The sequence below is a fragment of the Hemicordylus capensis genome, chromosome 2 (assembly GCF_027244095.1).
Source record: "Hemicordylus capensis ecotype Gifberg chromosome 2, rHemCap1.1.pri, whole genome shotgun sequence".
NCBI lineage: Eukaryota > Metazoa > Chordata > Lepidosauria > Squamata > Cordylidae > Hemicordylus > Hemicordylus capensis.
This window is the reverse complement of record NC_069658.1, coordinates 127,232,450-127,249,035: the sequence shown is the minus strand read 5'-3', so window position 1 is coordinate 127,249,035 and position 16,586 is coordinate 127,232,450. Positions and strand designations below refer to the sequence as shown.

Below are 16,586 nucleotides of genomic sequence, written 5' to 3'. Positions count from 1 at the left end.
CACAGCAGCTGTCTAGTGGCACAGGAAAGGATGTACCTGTGGAGAAAAGCTTCAAGGACAAACCCAACCAGTTATGAGGGAAGCACTTTCTAGCTAGTCTCTTATTTATTATTATTTTATTTATTTATTCTATTTCTATACTGCACTTCTCAAAAATGCCTCAGTGGCTCAGTTTGGGGTGCCTAGGGCAAGATCTGTGCCTTGGTTATTGCTCTCCAAAGGAGGTTGGGAGTAGTGGAATCCCCATATTGGCAGTTGCTTGAAATGTCAAAATTGGTAATTATAGAAGCATCAGAAAAAGTTTGAAGTAATCCTGTTTTAGAACCAATGGGATTTATTTATTTATTTTAATGAAAAGAGCAATGATGATGTTTAGTCTTACATCATGTTTTCATTTCTGTCAAATCAGTAAATGTGTGTGTGTGTGTGTGTGTGTGTGTGTTCAGTCTTTGTTTGTTGATACAGATAACATCTCTACAAGTTGGTAAAATGAATTATCTGTCAAGGAAAAAACAACAGCCCAACAATTCTCCATATAGTTATCCTGAAAAAATGAATATAGGCACTCAGTTCTGAGTAGAAATTATTGTACAAAAATTGTGCCCATGTCTTAAATAATTCCATTATGGTTGTGCTCTCATTGAACACCAATGTCTTATCAAACTCCAGGATAGTGGTCTGAAATGGGAAGAAATTATTTAGCAAGAATGTTTTACAGAAAGGACTGCTCTTAGACCCTTGGAGTGTTGTCACATTCTAAGGATATGTCATTAATACTGGTACTGTAAGGTGAGGAGTTCTTCAAAAATTAATGGCTAAAATTAAATGCAGATCAGACCACACACAAAAAATCACCCTTGGTTTTTTATATTCAGGCAGTTAAAATACATCAATTGTCCAAAGGAGTTCTAATATTATTAAGTAGGAGTATTTGATGCTTCACAATTTATCCATGTGCTTTGCAGTAGTTCACAGATATAATTGTTGCATCAATACTTAAGCCATGTTCCTTTTAAAGTGGAGAATGAGAGATCCCAGAATGCCATAGGGTTCCGAGCTAGGTGAAGCTGACCTAGGACAATGTTAAGCTAGACAGGTGGTATCATTTCTTGAGACTGTAATCTGTGACTTCAAAGTGCTATGTGAAACATATATGTGAGAAGATGTGACCTTATGGGATGAAGGTAACTTGTTCTGGCATTTAGTAGTTTGTGAAACTCAGCTGTGGAAAAATCATGTTGATCGTCACTAACATTGTTGATTTTTGTCAAAAGTCTATTATTCATTAATGTCGCCAATCAATTTTTTATTAATGTTGTCACGTTAATTAGTCTTTGAAATACTTAAGTAAAGCTACATTTGTTAATGTTAATTCTACTTCTCCTTAATTAATGCCACTTTAAAAAGTATTGGCAAAATCATTTGTGAACTAGATGGGAAATCTTTCTGCTGGACTTGATAAATCAAGTTCAACGAAATGGATGTTCATATAAGAACATCAGACTCTTCATTGACCTAATAAATATCAAGCATTATAATAAGGATCAAGGGTGGTTGCAGAAAAGAGACACTAAAAAATAAATTGGCTTTGCATCAGTTGTTTTAGAACTTTTTCAAAACAAAATTTCTTGAAAACTGTCATTACTGTGATAAAAATAGAAGACGTCATGCCTGAACGTGGACAGATACACAAAATGCTTCCAACCAGAGTGTCACAAGGCAAGGCCTGCCCCTTTTTCTGAACTTTTCACAATTGATTTTGCATTAGATCTGTGACAGAGGTTTAAGGGAAGAGAAATATAATTTTTCAACAAAGAACTGTCAGCAGTGTGTGTATGTGATTTTTATTTATGATCAAGGCAATTTTCACAAGACTGTTACCAAATTCTAGTCAGGCTTGTACCGCATATGACCCACCAGGATGAATACACCTATATGTCATGTACTGTGGACTACCAGACAATTGATAATCCCTATTTTTGATTTTTGCAGTATCAAACAGAGCACAAATGAACTGAATCCTTATTGGGCAGCCATATATGGCTGGCGGGTTGTGTTTGGTTTAGGAGATTATGAATTCTGCTATTTTGTTTTAGGACATGTATGCATTTTCTTGAAACAGGCAAACAATACAGCATCTAATATGACTGCTTCTTTATTTTTTATTTTTGCTCTTATCACTGATTTTCAAAATGTGTTAAATGAAACCAAAGTGTTACTTAGAAGCTTCTCATGAATTCCTCAGTGAGAAAATAGGAGTGGCCACCACTTCCAATTTTCCTACCATAGTTATACAAGACAGAGATTGTCCAAAGCATTTGGGGATACATCCTCTGTTCACAAAGGGCAATAGTGAAGTCCAGTGGACATGGTCAGTGCTATGTATAAAACTGACTAAGCTGCCTAAAAACATTTTCCAGCATTTTGTACAACATGCAAAGCTTCCATTGCAGCCAGGGAAGACTTTCTTAGTCTCAAGAAATTTCAAATCCTTAAATGCATGGCCCTTCAGATTTCTAGTATATAACTTTTGTATGGAATTAATCAAGTTTTATTTCTTGTTGATATCATAGTCTTCATTTTCATGAACAAACAATCATATGTCTAAGGGCTGTTCACATGACCACATGCATGCACGGTTGGGTGGGCGGGGGGGAGGCAAGTGTTCAACCAGGGTTTTGTCTGAAGCTGCCTAGTGGGAGCATATCACACCCCTTTTGAAAGAGCTGCACTGGCTATCAGTTTGTTTCTGGGTCCAATTCAAGGTTCTGGTTTTGACCTTTAAAGCCCTTAACGGTTTGGGCCCGGGATACCTGAGGGACCGCCTGCTCCCAAGGGTTGCTGCCCTCTTGACGAGGTCATCTGAGGGGGCTCTGCTCCAGGTGCCGACAATGAAGGAAGCTTGGTTGTCATGCATGCGGGACAGGGTGTTCTCTGTTGCTGCCCCCAGACTTTGCAATGCTCTCCCAGTGGCTATTCACTCCTCAGCCTCCATCATGGCTTTTAGAAAACATGTGAGGACTTGGGTTTTTTCTCAGGCTTTTATGTGATTGTCTCCATTGCTGCTTCTTTGTATATTGTAAGGTATTTTTATGTATGTGTTTTTTAAAAACATTAAATAGATCTGTTTTTAATTAGATCTGTTTTTATATTTTAGCATATTTTAATTGTGTAATTTTTATAGTCTTGTTTTAAATTTTTCTATGTGAATCACCTTGTGATTATTTTAATGAAAGGCGGTATATAAATTTAACAATAAAATAAATAAATAAATAAATACATAAATAAACAAACCTACCTCCCCCCAGATGACCCTTTTCAGCCCAGGCGATGCTCAATCCACATGCCCACATAACCAGCGCTGCCAGGAGCAGCATAGATGACTCACCGCGCTGCTCCCAGCTGTGCTGGTAAACAGAGGTTGGGACTCGTTGTCCTGGCTCCCATGAATCCCACAGTGCGCTAGGCGCAGTGTACTGGGGGATTACCCCAGGGGTCCCTGTGTCAGCACAAGCTGCAAGCAACTCATGCTGACACATGATCCTGGAGCCAAGGTTAAGGGTGGGAGCCATGGTTAAGGGTGTGTTTGCACCCTTAACCTTGGCTAAGAGCCGGGCTGCAGCACTGAGTTTGGCATGCTGCACCAGGATCCACACGGATCCTATCGGTTCTTACGAGCTGCCAAACCCAGGCTTGACTGCTTAAGCCTGGGCTTGGCTGCTCATGGGAACAGCCTCTTAGTCTGCAGTCATGTGGTATAAGGAAGGAAACTGTGATGTCTCAAGCAAAACTGCATCCGTTCTGGTAGTCCTCATGACAATATGAGTATCAGCTGCTACTACTAGATATCTAAGAGTATTTTGTAGCTTCTTCTATTATTTAATATAATAGTACATGGGAGGTACATTAAAGAGATAAATTATGTATACACCAGGTTGTTTGGCAACAGCTCCAGGCTTTTCTGAAGACAGCCATGTATCTTTCTTTACATATTTAAAAGTCATGAATGAGAACATGAGCTGTCATTGTAATGCACTCAGGTATTTCTAACCCAATTGCCCACGTTATTGTCTCTAATAACCTAATATGTATATATATTTTAACCAGGAGAGGCCCCAAAGTGAACATAAATTGAGAAACAGACGAAGTACTTGAGCAGCATGAGTGATTCATTTCCAACTGGTAGGTAACTTTCTGCTTTTCTCATGTTGATTCCCTTGTCTTTATTTGGTGGTGATTGCTTGAGGTTTCAGTAGCTTTTAAAATGCTGTAATTTCATTAAGTTATATAACCAGCCAATCAATCGCTGATCCTATTCAGTAAATGTGTCTGTGCCATACTTTATGATAGATTAAGTCTATAAAAAGATGCAGTTCTTCTTTCCTTCCTTTTCCCCACAAAAACACAGCCATAATTGTATAAATCAGTTACAGCAACAATGAACAACTTAACATACGTATAACAGAGCCAATTAGAGCAATGAAAGCCAGATTATAGCCAACCCATGGTGTGGTGTAGTGCCGGACCTCAGGAGTGCTCATATCATCACACCTAAGGAGTAAAGTGAGACCCAGAAGAATGTGCACAAGAAAGTGCACACAGATTGTGCAGTCTCGGGTTCCATGTTTGGGATGGAGAATATGGCTCAACAAAAGCAATTATAGTCTACATGAGCTTTCCACAGAGATCTTCATGAAGCTCTCCTGCAGAATGTGAAAGCCTGCCTTCTGATGTGAGAAGAAACATATGAAACAACATATGAAACAACTTACTAGTTTGATTCTTGGTACTAGTCAAGGAGCATTGTTATGGCCTATAAAAGACAATATGGACTTAAGGAATACAGCTTGCATGAACCTTAAGATTATCTGGGCAGGTTTTGCTTGTAGTACGACAAAGTATGTTCTGATAAGGCAGCAAGTTAGGTAATTTAATAGTGGGCCAAGCTGAAAACAATTATTCTCAGGGTTGACTGACCAGAGCACTGTAAAACATTTCTCTTTAGGTAAGCTTTTGGAGGTTAAGGTGCAGTTCCTTCAGTTTTGTGTGTGTGTGTGTGTTTTGGTTTATGGTTTTTCCTTCGGGTAATATTGTTAATGTTATTTGAAGATATTTACTGTAATTTAAAATTGTTTTTAAAACAAACTGATCTTTTGTAAAAATGAGCAGGATACAAAGGCAATATATATACAGACTAGTCTTGAGAAGGTACTTGCATATTCTTTGCAGTAAATTCCTACTGCCAAAGAGACCAGCATTTTCAAAACTGCACAGTGGCTAGCCTCTTCCACAGTAAAAAGTATTGGGTTGCTGCAGCAGCAGCTCTAAGCTTCTTCTGTGCATTTAGTTCTCTCCTTTGCAGGGGCGGAGCTATAATAGGTCAGACAGGTTCAAAGAACCCAGGCCACCGAGCTCCTGGGAGCCACCTGACTCATGGCCAGTGCCCCAGAAGGGTTGTGTGAGCCCTCTGGAGCTCATTCTCAGCCGGTGTTTGCTGGCTGGGTGTATGTTTAGTTTGTTTTCTTCCTCTCGAAGGAGAAAATGAACAAAACATACACCCAGCCAGCAAGCACTGGCTGGGAATGAGCTCCAGAGGGCTCACATGGTCCTTCTGGTTCTCTAGCCACACCCCCCTGTGTGATGTAACACATGAAGAGGCATGCTCAGAGTTCTGAAGGTCTCATGCAGGCCCTCTGGGGCTCTGTCCTCAACCTTGCATGTGACGTGACACACAAGGAGCCAATCACTGGCACACATGCTGTGCATGCCCAGTGTGACCACCAGCGATGGCGGTGAACCCAGGCCCCCATTTCCCTTGCTCCACCACTGCTCCTGTGCGTGCATTTTCCTTCTTTGGATCCCAGCCATGATTCAGGATTTCCTCTTATAGCAAACTTGTTTTATGAACCACTCTTTTGAACTTCCTTCAGAATGTGTCAACAAGTGATGGCCCAGCTTACCATGAACAAATGAAAGTTAGTCTGTGGGAAAGTTTTCCCCTTCCTTCCCCAAAAGAGCCTGAAGTGCACTGGCAAAGCTAAGACAGGCTATAGCATTTAATGGATTTGAATCTGTTTCTTTATGACCTGGAGACATGAAGTTGCTGCTGTCAGAGCCTCAGAATAATATTAGAGGCTCAGGTGGCATTCCTTTTGGGCTGAAAGGGATTCTTAGGAATGTCAAAGGTGTCATTGAACAGACATATAGTATAGTGTCTGGGGCTGCATCAAACCTGTTTCATCTGGTTCTTGTGTAGGTGGTGTTGGTAGTACAAAAGGTTGAGCTGTAATGTGTTCTGCAAACCTGGATTGTAGGTGGAACACTGGTCTCTGTGTCTATCCATAGCTAATCATATGTATGTGGGAATAAAATAAAAGGAACAAAGACGTCTGCTGTAGAGTCAAGGTCTCCAAGTCTATCCATTGCTGACCATATGCACATGAGAACAAAAAGAAAGAATTAAAAGGTTACTGTGGGATTCAGATAACTCAGAAATACCACTTCTTAAAATGTAACTGGTAAAGACCGTACTCGCCATGGCAAAGTCTGTAGGATCACCTGTGGCATTATCTATGGAATTAGGAATATTTGTGCAGACCTCTTGCCCATGTCATCATTTCCAAACATGGTTGGGCCATCTTAATTTTTTTTAAACTCTCAGTGGTCAAAAGAAAGAAGAATGGCTTCACATTTTCTTGTCAGACAGATGATCCTTCCAAACTTGTAATGTGTGAGAACTACTTCAGAAATTTGACCAATCTTATTGAAACGTTTTATTTTACTCAACATTTCTTAGATTTTTCACTGAAGCAGAAACCTGAAAAGTCACCTTGAAACTGAATGTGAAGAATGTGCTGGCAACTTAGGCACATCTTGCCGAGAAATTTCATGAATCTTATCACATTTCTCAGGTATTTCATGAGCAGAAATTGGTAGCAACTCAGTACCCAGTCTAAATGACCAGTTTGCTTTTTTGGGGACTGCATTTGAATCAGGTCACCCACAGCATAGCTGCTGTAGTTAATGTACAATTTTTTCTAGTTTCAGAATTGTACTTGAATGGCAGCATCGCCTGCAGCTCTGATCTGTTCCCCGCCCCCCACCCCCTTTGGTTACAAGTTCAAGTTCAGGAGGCAAGGTAGTGGTACTTCTGTTCATAAATGTTATTAAGACTTCCTTTAAAGGGGACAAGGTGCAGTCAGCCCTAAATGTGTTCTGGTCTCAAGCAAACATCTGTCAACATTGGGATGCTGGAGAATGCCCAACTAGTTCAACTGGGAATTGAAAAGGCCATGGTAGTGCAGCTGCAGTAGCATCTGGCATACAAGAAGTTGTTGGAGGATTTCCAGCCTTATGGGGCAAGGATAGCACTTGTCACGTGATAAATAGTCTGATTATTTTGGATTGAGGACAGCTGGCCATTCTGTTTGTGTTGGACTTGACAGCAGATATTCAGTAGATATTGACAGTAGATATTCAGATATTAGAGATGTGCATTCATTTTAAATAAAATAGAAAAATGAAAGGAATGGGGCTTATTTGTTTCATCTATTTGTTTCATTTGCTTTTAATACAGAAACAAATAGGAAGAGAAATAAATAAGTTCCACATTAATTATTAATTTTAATTTCATTTCTACTTCATTTTCATTCCTCACTCCAGCAGAAAGAAGAGGTCAGAAGAAGGTTACTAGCAGTGGAGGGTGGTGGGAGAGAACAGGGAAATCGACAGACTGTGAACTGCTCAATCTTTAACTCAAAGAGATATTCAGTAATGTCTACAACCAAGTCTTCAACATTCTGATGGGGCTTTAAATCCTCCAATCACAGCAACGTGTAGAACTAGAAAGAATATAAAAGGGAGCTGCCTATGTAACATGATGGTTCTGGGTCTTTGGATTTAAAGCATTCTCAATCCTCGTTTGGGTTGGTTTGCATTAGATTGTCCCATCAGACCTGCTTCCACATAGTTAGGGATGTGAGCACACCATGAATGTGCAGATGCCATTGCCTAGTTGTGTATGGAGCAGGGATCTCATCTCAACCCTTTCAGTTCCTTTACATTCTACTCGAAGCTAGTATTTAATTATGTGTGGAGGGATGAACCAACCTCCACCACATGATTAGGCAGTGGCACACCAGGAGGGAGGCAGAACAGGCACGCTCATGGCCTGTCCACATCTCTAATTGCTTGGGAGCGAGCCTATCAGACAATATCCTCTGAAGTGACTGACAGTGTTTTTGGTGTCAAGTAGCAGATCTCATATTAACCTCCCAGTTCCTTGGGCATTATCCATTCCACACTTGTTTCCCTACCCTTCCTTTCCCCTTAGTTTAGTGATTCAGTGGGTATACTTGTTTACCTCTATAGTTCAATAGTTATTCTTCCACCCCTTATTTTCACCATTATAGCTGAGGGTGTGTATTCTCTCTCCCTCCCTCCATCCCTTCCTCACAGAGTTGTGCTTTGGCTAGCTAGCAAGTGAGTCATGAGGATTATTATACACCCATGTACAGTTGTTTAGCTGGCTTTACTGCTTGTGCCTAAGAATCTCTTCACAGACACAAATCTATAAATATGGGTTCTGGGGCAGGTTGCGGATGTGGGAGGAGAGAAAGAGAGGGAAAGGCAGGCACAAATAGGTACTGGAACTCTTCCAGGTCTCCCACCAAAATAAAGTACCTAACAGGGGTAGGTAGGGGTGTATGTGTGTGTGTGTGAATCTGAGTCCCAGCAACAGCAGGAGAATTAACCTGGAGAGGTTAGTGGCACTGATAGAGATAGAATGGTTCAGTGTGCACTGTTTTGCAGATAACAACATCTTCAGCTAAGGGGTCTCTTTGTGGGCCCTACTTGGCATACATTGTCTCATGGATCCTTATAAGGATACTGTGGTAATCTTGTTATCCTCGTATTGCAGATGTGGGAGAATGAAGATAAGACGTAATGACTTGGTGATTTGGCATCAGCATGCAGCACCCTCATGCTGCTGTCATGGTCCAAGAGGTCGAGAAGGGCACCACTGATGCCTGCCGTGAAGTCCCCCAGAGTTTTGGGCCCAGCCAGCTGGGTGGGTCCCTATCCCATGACATTAGTGGAAGGTGTACCTGTGATGCAAGTGGGGGCAGCAGTCTGACAATCGACAAAAACATTTTAACTGGTCTGCGTGTCCCCCCGCCCACATAATCCCATTTAACCTGTAGGGCTGTGCAAACCGACTTGACGTTCGAGAGGTTCAAAGTTGAACCAGTTCGATTCAACGGTCCAGGGTCAGACTGAACCACCCCGTTCAGTCCAACCACGGACTGAACACTCCCTGGCTGTTCAGCGTTTTGCGAGGTGTTTTTTGTTTTTTAACATTTTCAGTGACTTACCCCCTTCAGGGAGTTCTCTGAGGTGGCTGGGGGGTGGTCTGTGGAAGTTCCTCCTCCCCCGCCAGCCTCTGTTATCACTGCCTCCGGCCCATTCCGCTGGTTTTTCAGACCATTCAGGGCTTTGAACCTCAGCACAGTGGCCATTTTGGACACCGCCGTGCCTGCACAATTGGCCTCTGAGAGGCCTGAGGGGGGGGGGAACCTTGTGAAACAGCCCCTTCAGACCGAACTGCACCGGGGAAGTTCAAGGGGGTACCAGTCAGATTGGAGTCCAGTCTGGACTCGAACCGCACCGGGCCAGCTGGTTCCGTGCACATCCCTAGTAACCTGCTGACCTGTTACCACAAAAGCAAAAGAAAAAAGAAAAAATTCCAATGTACCCTATAGCACCTCCACAAAGGTAAAAGCAGGACAGGGAGGCCCAACCAGGGAGGAAGGGGCCCATTAAAGAGATCTTTGTCAAGAGACCCCTCAGACCTGGAGCTGGCTCTCCTTGTTTATGAAGTGAAATTTGAACCATGGAATTCCTCATTGGCATCCCATTCTCACAGGCCCGGTATCTTGAATACTTTCCACATGTTAACTCTCTCCTCCTATGTGCTCCAAGGACTGGAATGCAATTGTGTGAACATATCCAAAGTAAGCTGCTTTAGTGAGGCAGGAAAACAAGATATGTAATCTTTTCAGAGGGTCAAGGTTTTTGAGAAATTTCAAATTAGAAGACATTTTTCTGCAAACCATGGTGCTTATTATAATGATGTCGGCATGATTTGTACAGGTTATGAAGCTGATGACCTGAATTTCTGCAAATTCTATTTCAAGAATTTTTAAAACTGATTTCATATTGCTAGATGCGAGCAACCGACTTGAGGTATACCAGTCACCTGCAGTTTCATCCACTCCTGTTGTTTTTATCAGTCTTTCTCCTAAATGAGTGCAGTCTTCAGAAAATAGGTCAGAAATATCATTTAATTGCTTTCTGTTGATTTCTGCACCCGGATCCCATCCTGTGCATTGGGACTTGCAAACAACATCATTTCTGCTTTCTCCTTATTTTGTTGTGTCTTTCCCTGATATTTGCACTCCTCTAGCTCTGTAACTTCCAAAATATGTGCAGGGGAGCTCACAGAAACATTGTGCGATGAATAAGAAATATCTTAAATAATGAAAGACTCCTATGAGCTGAAAGGAACCATACACAGAGGAGGCTTCCCGCTGCCACTCTGTGAGATCCACTCCTTTGGCCTTTCCTCCTTCTAGTATGTATCTCTTTAGGAGTCCGTAAGTCAGTAACGTGACCAGATCATTTAATGAATAACATTAGAGAGATCCAAAGGGAGGTTTCATGGGGGGACGTTATGTGGGTTCTTCTGATAGTATCTTATTTATTTATTTATTTTATTGTTAATTTTGTATTGTATCCCGCCTTTCATTAAAACAATCCCAAGGCAGTTCACACAAAAATTAAAACAAGAGGAGTAGATCCTAGGGCATGGTCTGAGTATTGTGGATTGCCTCTAATAGGGGCTTTTCACACTGTTGGCATTTAAATCATCCTTAAGCTATTCAGTTAACCAAGGAATATGGAATTCCCTCATCCAGAGAATACACTTCTACATCAGTCTCAAGTCATACAGGGTATTGTATTGACAATTAAAAAAACAACAACCCTGGGGAGACAAAGCTTCTGTTAAAGGTTCTTGTTCTGTATTTGTATTGTCCCCTGCTAACTGAGCAAAGAGGCACCTTTTAAAAGTGGTAATCCTCTTTATTTAGTGGGGGGGGGGAGCAACTGGCCCTATCCATCCCCAGCACTGCATCCCTCCAGTGGCTGTTGCTGGTGACTATCTTATGTTTCTTTTTAAGACTGTGAGCCCTTTGGGGACAGGGAGCCATTTTATTTATCTGTTTATAACTATGTAATCCACTATGGGAACTTTTGTTGAAAAGCAGTATATGAATATACGACATATTCATATATCATTTGTAATAAAGCACACCACAGAAAAAGCATAAAGCATCCACATGGAATTGATTACAAAACGCTTGATGTGAAAAGTAATTCTAAGAGCTTTAGTCTTAATTCAGAGCCGTACTTCCAAGTTGTTCCACATTGGGGTGTCTAAGGCATACTGACATCTATCTGAATTCTCATGCCTCAGGAACTGACATGCCTCTCAGGGCCGGCTTGTTGCCTTCTGCTGCTACAGCAAAAGGCAAGGAGTTGTCAGCACTACTTTCAGGGTCAGCGACATGTTTTTGATCTTCCAGAGCTCTACCAGAGCATGAGCGGCACTTGGAAGTCTAAGGCTCTTGCTCAACAGCGAGTGTGCAGGGGAAAAGAGGAGTTGTGTGAGGTCTCCTGTCGTGCATCCTAGTTCCTTGAAACACACATGCTTCCTTAGTCAGGATGTCAACCACTAGGCAACTGTTTGGAGGAGTTGGCTATGTATTTGGAGTACTATTATTGTATTCAATTTTGCATGTCTAGATAATTTCTTTGTATGTAGCATTGTCATGATTCTGTCAGAAAAATGAAAATGCAAAAAATGGTGGTTTGGTTTGATTGATTAATATGGAATACAAGGGAATGAACTTTTTATGTGATTGATCACACTATGCATGTTATACTATATGTGGCATATGGGGTGTATCTTATTAACAGTATCACAGGCAGATTGTTAGAACAGCACAAATTTAATAGAAGTAAGTGGCTGTGATTCACTTTTGCATAGAAACCTGTGCCTTATGTCTAGAAGTCTATGCTAAGCATTTCTGTCACTAGATAATCTACAGTTACTTCTGCTAAAATATTGTGCAAACTGAGTGAATGCATTTGAATTCTTACTTTGCACAATATACTCCTTTTTTACAGACAGGAGAGGAAGAGATAAAAGCAGGGTAACTGCATATTTAAGGTGCTTAAAGGAATGGGGACAGTGTCTCGGGCTTTTGTAAATGTCTGATTTTTCACCAGTTCTTCACTGTGCTCAGTTCTTGAGATAAATACTATTATCTGCCAGTGTCCTCATCCAACCCTCCCCACCTTCACAACATGTGCATGCACGCACCCACACCTGAGACAGAGACAGCCTCACTTCAGGCTACTCCAAGGTGTATGCCAATCACCAACACTTCCTGTACTCACTTTGCCTAGACCTGTAAGTAAGAACAAGGCCACTTCACACATAAGAATTTTAGGTGCACACTTGTGTTGTTTAAGTGTACAACTGAACATGTGAAGTGTGGATGTTACAAATGGATGTGCCATGCATGTAAATTCACCGGACTTCCAGGATTGGTTGCAGCTGCTACTGAGTGTACTCTTAGTGGCAAATCTAGCATTGTCTCTAAGCCATTTGGTAAATAGCTCACAGAGCATTGGAAATTCTTAATGAATACTGCATTATTCTCCATACCAGGCTCTGAATGGTGGCGTTGTTTATGGCCAGCCTATTCCTGCTTCCTAGTCTTCAACCTCTGAATTACTCAGTATTAGACTGGACCTGATATGACTCTGTGCTTTTTCAGCAGAGCTGAATCAACCCCAGGGATCTTGCAATTTGATGCCAATACAACCACAGCACACCAAGTAGAAAGCAGATGAGGAACTCTGATTCCAAGACACGTACTCTTAATCACCCCTGCATTGCTTACAGCTGCAACTTATGGCACAATCCAAGACCATGTGTTAATTGGGGAGGGGGGGGATTAGACTTTGCGTAATATAATTTAGATCTTTTGTGTCATCATATGCTTCAATTATAGTAAATAGTACGCCACAGATGGTGTTGATGATAAACTATGATAAATTTTATTTGACACATACTCATACCAAGTAAGCAACTGAAATATCTGTTGTCTGTGATCCTATTGATGTTTCTGGTGAAGGAAGCATTATACACAGCTTGAGCAGTCTGTTGAGAGGGGGACATAGTGAGTGGCTAATTGATCCAAAGGCTGACTTCCTCCCCTTACAACAAAAATCCTGGTTGTGCCCTTAACAAATTGGCCTGGCAGGGAGGATGGGAAACAACAAATTACAACCCAACAAAAGTCACAGCACAGCTCTTAAGGTCAAGACACTTTTTTCCGTTCAATATGTTTATTTTTCTAACATAGGAACCATAGTGGAAACTATCATTTCCACCACAGGAGATGTTTTTGACTATTACCAAATTGCAATTAGTTGTCCACCCATGATATTTAGCAGGTAGGCGCGGCACTTCATAGCCACTGCCAAGAAGAAAAATTGCACAAAATAATGAGAAGTATCCAACATACCTAGCCAACATTTTAGCTTGGATCTAAATATGCCAATCCACTAATGGAAAGTTTCTTCCACTTAGTTAGAAATAGCAATTTTTATAGACAGAAGAATCATTTGAGAAATGTGACACACACACCCAAATCCAGAGGAGTTCCTCTGTATGTGGAAGCTCTTGTCCCAAACTTTGCACAACTCTTTTCAACCCTTTTCTTAACCCACTAAAGTTTATCTGTGTCAGCCTAAGTCTTCCATATTTCTTCTTATTTATTTTTTACTATAGCACATCCCTTGATATACTGCAGCTCTCATTGGGAGAAGACTTCCACTATCTCTTGTGCAAAGTACTTTTTCTCCTCCTGCTTACTTTTTTAAAAAAATTCAAATCATAACAGGATTAACAATGGAACTAGTGATTTGAACACCATGGGCTATATTTGCATTGAAGGACTGTGAGGGTTAAAATTTGTTGGGGCCATTCACATTGACCAGGTGGGCAGGGGAGTGACCAGGCAAGGGGAAGACTTCATGGGATGTGCACGGAACCACTGAAGCACGGTCCGGCACTGGGGGGTATGTAGCTTTAAGGGCGGGGGGGTAGTACTTACCCCTCCCGCTGGTTTTCCCCCTCCGGTGCTCAACTTTTAAGCAAAGTTTTTGCGGCAGCGTTCTTCCCTGCCACGCCTGCCCCCGTCGTTGCCCGGCAAAAGGAGAAGTTTAGTGCATGCATGTGCCTGTTGCAGCGCGTGTGCCGCCGCCACCAGATGCGCGCCACACATGTCACATGGCAACATGTGACGTGTACAGCACACATGCGCATGGTGGCGACAGGCACGCGCACACCACAGTGGGCACATGGGTGCACTAAACTTCTCCTTTTGCCAGGCAACAACGAGGGCAGGGGCGGCAGGGAGGAACACTGCCACCCCAAAAACTTTGCTTAAAAGTTGAGCACTGGAGGGGGAAAGTGGTGGGAGGGGTAAGTGCTACCCCCCTTAAAGCTACACACACACCCGCTGGACCATCCCAAATCCAGACTGGTTCGGAGGCCACTGACATGGCCCCGGACCGGTCCGGTGCACATCCCTAAAGCTTACCTCCCCGCTGAGACAATCCACGCAACATTGCTGGGAGAATGAACCACTCTCCCAGTCAATCTGCTGGTGCACCAGGCAGTATAGAGCTCCGGAAGCCGGGATGACACATCCCGGCCTCCAGGTATCCCACAATGCACCGAGTGTCAAGTGTGGTGCATTGGGCTATTCCCCTAGGTGATGAGTGCTCTAGGCACCCATTTCTTTGTCTCCTCAGGCTGAAGGAAGCCTGAGAATACACCTGAGCTAATGGCATGCTGGTGCCATTAACCCAAGCTTAAAAGCCAGGCTAAAAAGTTGGGATAGGCAGCGCTGCCCCTCTCAGTTCAAGCCCAATCCCAGTGTTTCTCACGTGCAGCCTAACCCAGGCTGGGCTTTCCTAGGCTGCGTGTTGAGAACAGCCTCATTTTTTCTACAATGTCATCAGAGTACATGGTGCTTTACAGAGTCACATTCAAAAGATTCCTGACCCAAGCTATTTACAGTTTTAAAATGTCAACTGTGGGAGAAACAACAGTATGGGAGGGCAAGGAAGAGGCAAGGGGAACAAGGTAAGGTTGTGGCAGTTGCATGTGCTTTCGGATCTTTGTTACAGTTGCAGATGAGAACTAACTGACTTATAAAACAAAATAAGCTGTATAAAATAAGGTTGTCTAGAACCAGGATGTGTGAACTGGAATCTCAGCTTTTGTCTTTTGATATAATAGCTGAAGAACGACTGGAATTTTATGTCTATCTTAGGCACAAATAGCCTACCTGTGAACATTGCTCTTTTTATTTCTTGATATCAGGCTGTTGCTCTTGTGTGTTTGTGCTTCCTCTCTTGTCCCCTCTTTAAAACACTCAAAGTCCTGAAGATTGACATTTACATATGCAGAAATCTTGCGATGCAGCCTTTTTTAGACTGTGACACTTGAGACCTCGTATTTGCATACTCTGCCTTATTAACGTTTTTGAAACCCACATGTAAAACAAGTCTTTTCTGTGATTATTTCGTATGTTTAGGTTGTATTTGTACAAGAGGATCCATAACCATTCAAGCTTGAAATCCTCCACTTACAGTTTGATGAAAAGTCCTGGAAAGGTGGTACCACATATATTTGTGGACATATATATTGTGGAAATATATGCAAAAAATTGCATACGTTGCAGAATAATTATTAAATTAATCCATACATGTCTTGATTCCAAATATTTATTAAAAAGAGAAAGGAGCAAATACTGGGTGTGGCTGTTGCAGTTAACTGAGTTTCTTTTGTGTATCCTGCACCTTTCCCCCTTACCCTCTATGTGGATTGGAGTGCCCTCACTAACCTGAACTGGAGAGAAGAGGAGATGTAACAGCATAGGGCCTTTTAGGAGAATGGGACTTCAGAGCTATTTTAATTGCAAGCTTGTGTTCAGTATTTTGGGGAAGGGGCAGATATTTATTTATTTGTTTGTTTTATTTGATTTATATATCACCCTTCCAAAAACTCCCTCCTTCTCTTACCTGAGTTTCTTTTGTGTATCCTGAACCTTTGCCTCTTACCCTCCATGTGGATTTGAGTACCCTCTCTTTCTGGAACTGAAGAGAAAATGAGCTGTAACAATGCAGGACCCTTTAAGGGGTTGAGATATGAAAGCTATTTAACAGCAAGCTTGAGTTCAGTGGTGCGGACCATCAAAAACACTACAGAGGTGTGCCCACTTGGTGGGCGCGTTTGACTGGCACATCAGCTATTGGTTAGGAATTCTGCTTGTTTAGAGAAGTTGGTAATTTAATACCATGTTTTGGTTTTGTTTTCTTTGTATAGGTATTGTGTGTGTGTGTGTGTGTGTGTGTGTGTGTGTGTGTGTGTGTGTGGCGAG

The 16,586-nt window shown here is 42.0% G+C and overlaps 1 protein-coding gene across 12 annotated transcripts in view; it reads left to right on the top strand.

Moving 5' to 3' along the window:
- LINGO2 (leucine rich repeat and Ig domain containing 2) overlaps positions 1-16,586 on the top strand; it is a 937,252-nt gene that overhangs the window by 542,085 nt on the left and 378,581 nt on the right. For 8 of the 12 annotated variants that reach the window (XM_053298208.1, XM_053298207.1, XM_053298206.1 and 5 more), the window contains one exon: positions 4,108-4,182. The exons of 1 other annotated variant lie outside the window; for it this stretch is intronic. The gene's annotated coding sequence lies outside the window, so the exon portion shown is untranslated. Of the gene's footprint in view, positions 1-4,107; positions 4,183-5,724; positions 5,835-6,796; positions 6,912-7,041; positions 7,139-15,740; positions 15,877-16,586 lie in introns of those variants that run through there. 3 more of the 12 variants (XR_008316637.1, XR_008316636.1, XR_008316639.1) reach the window with 2 other exon arrangements.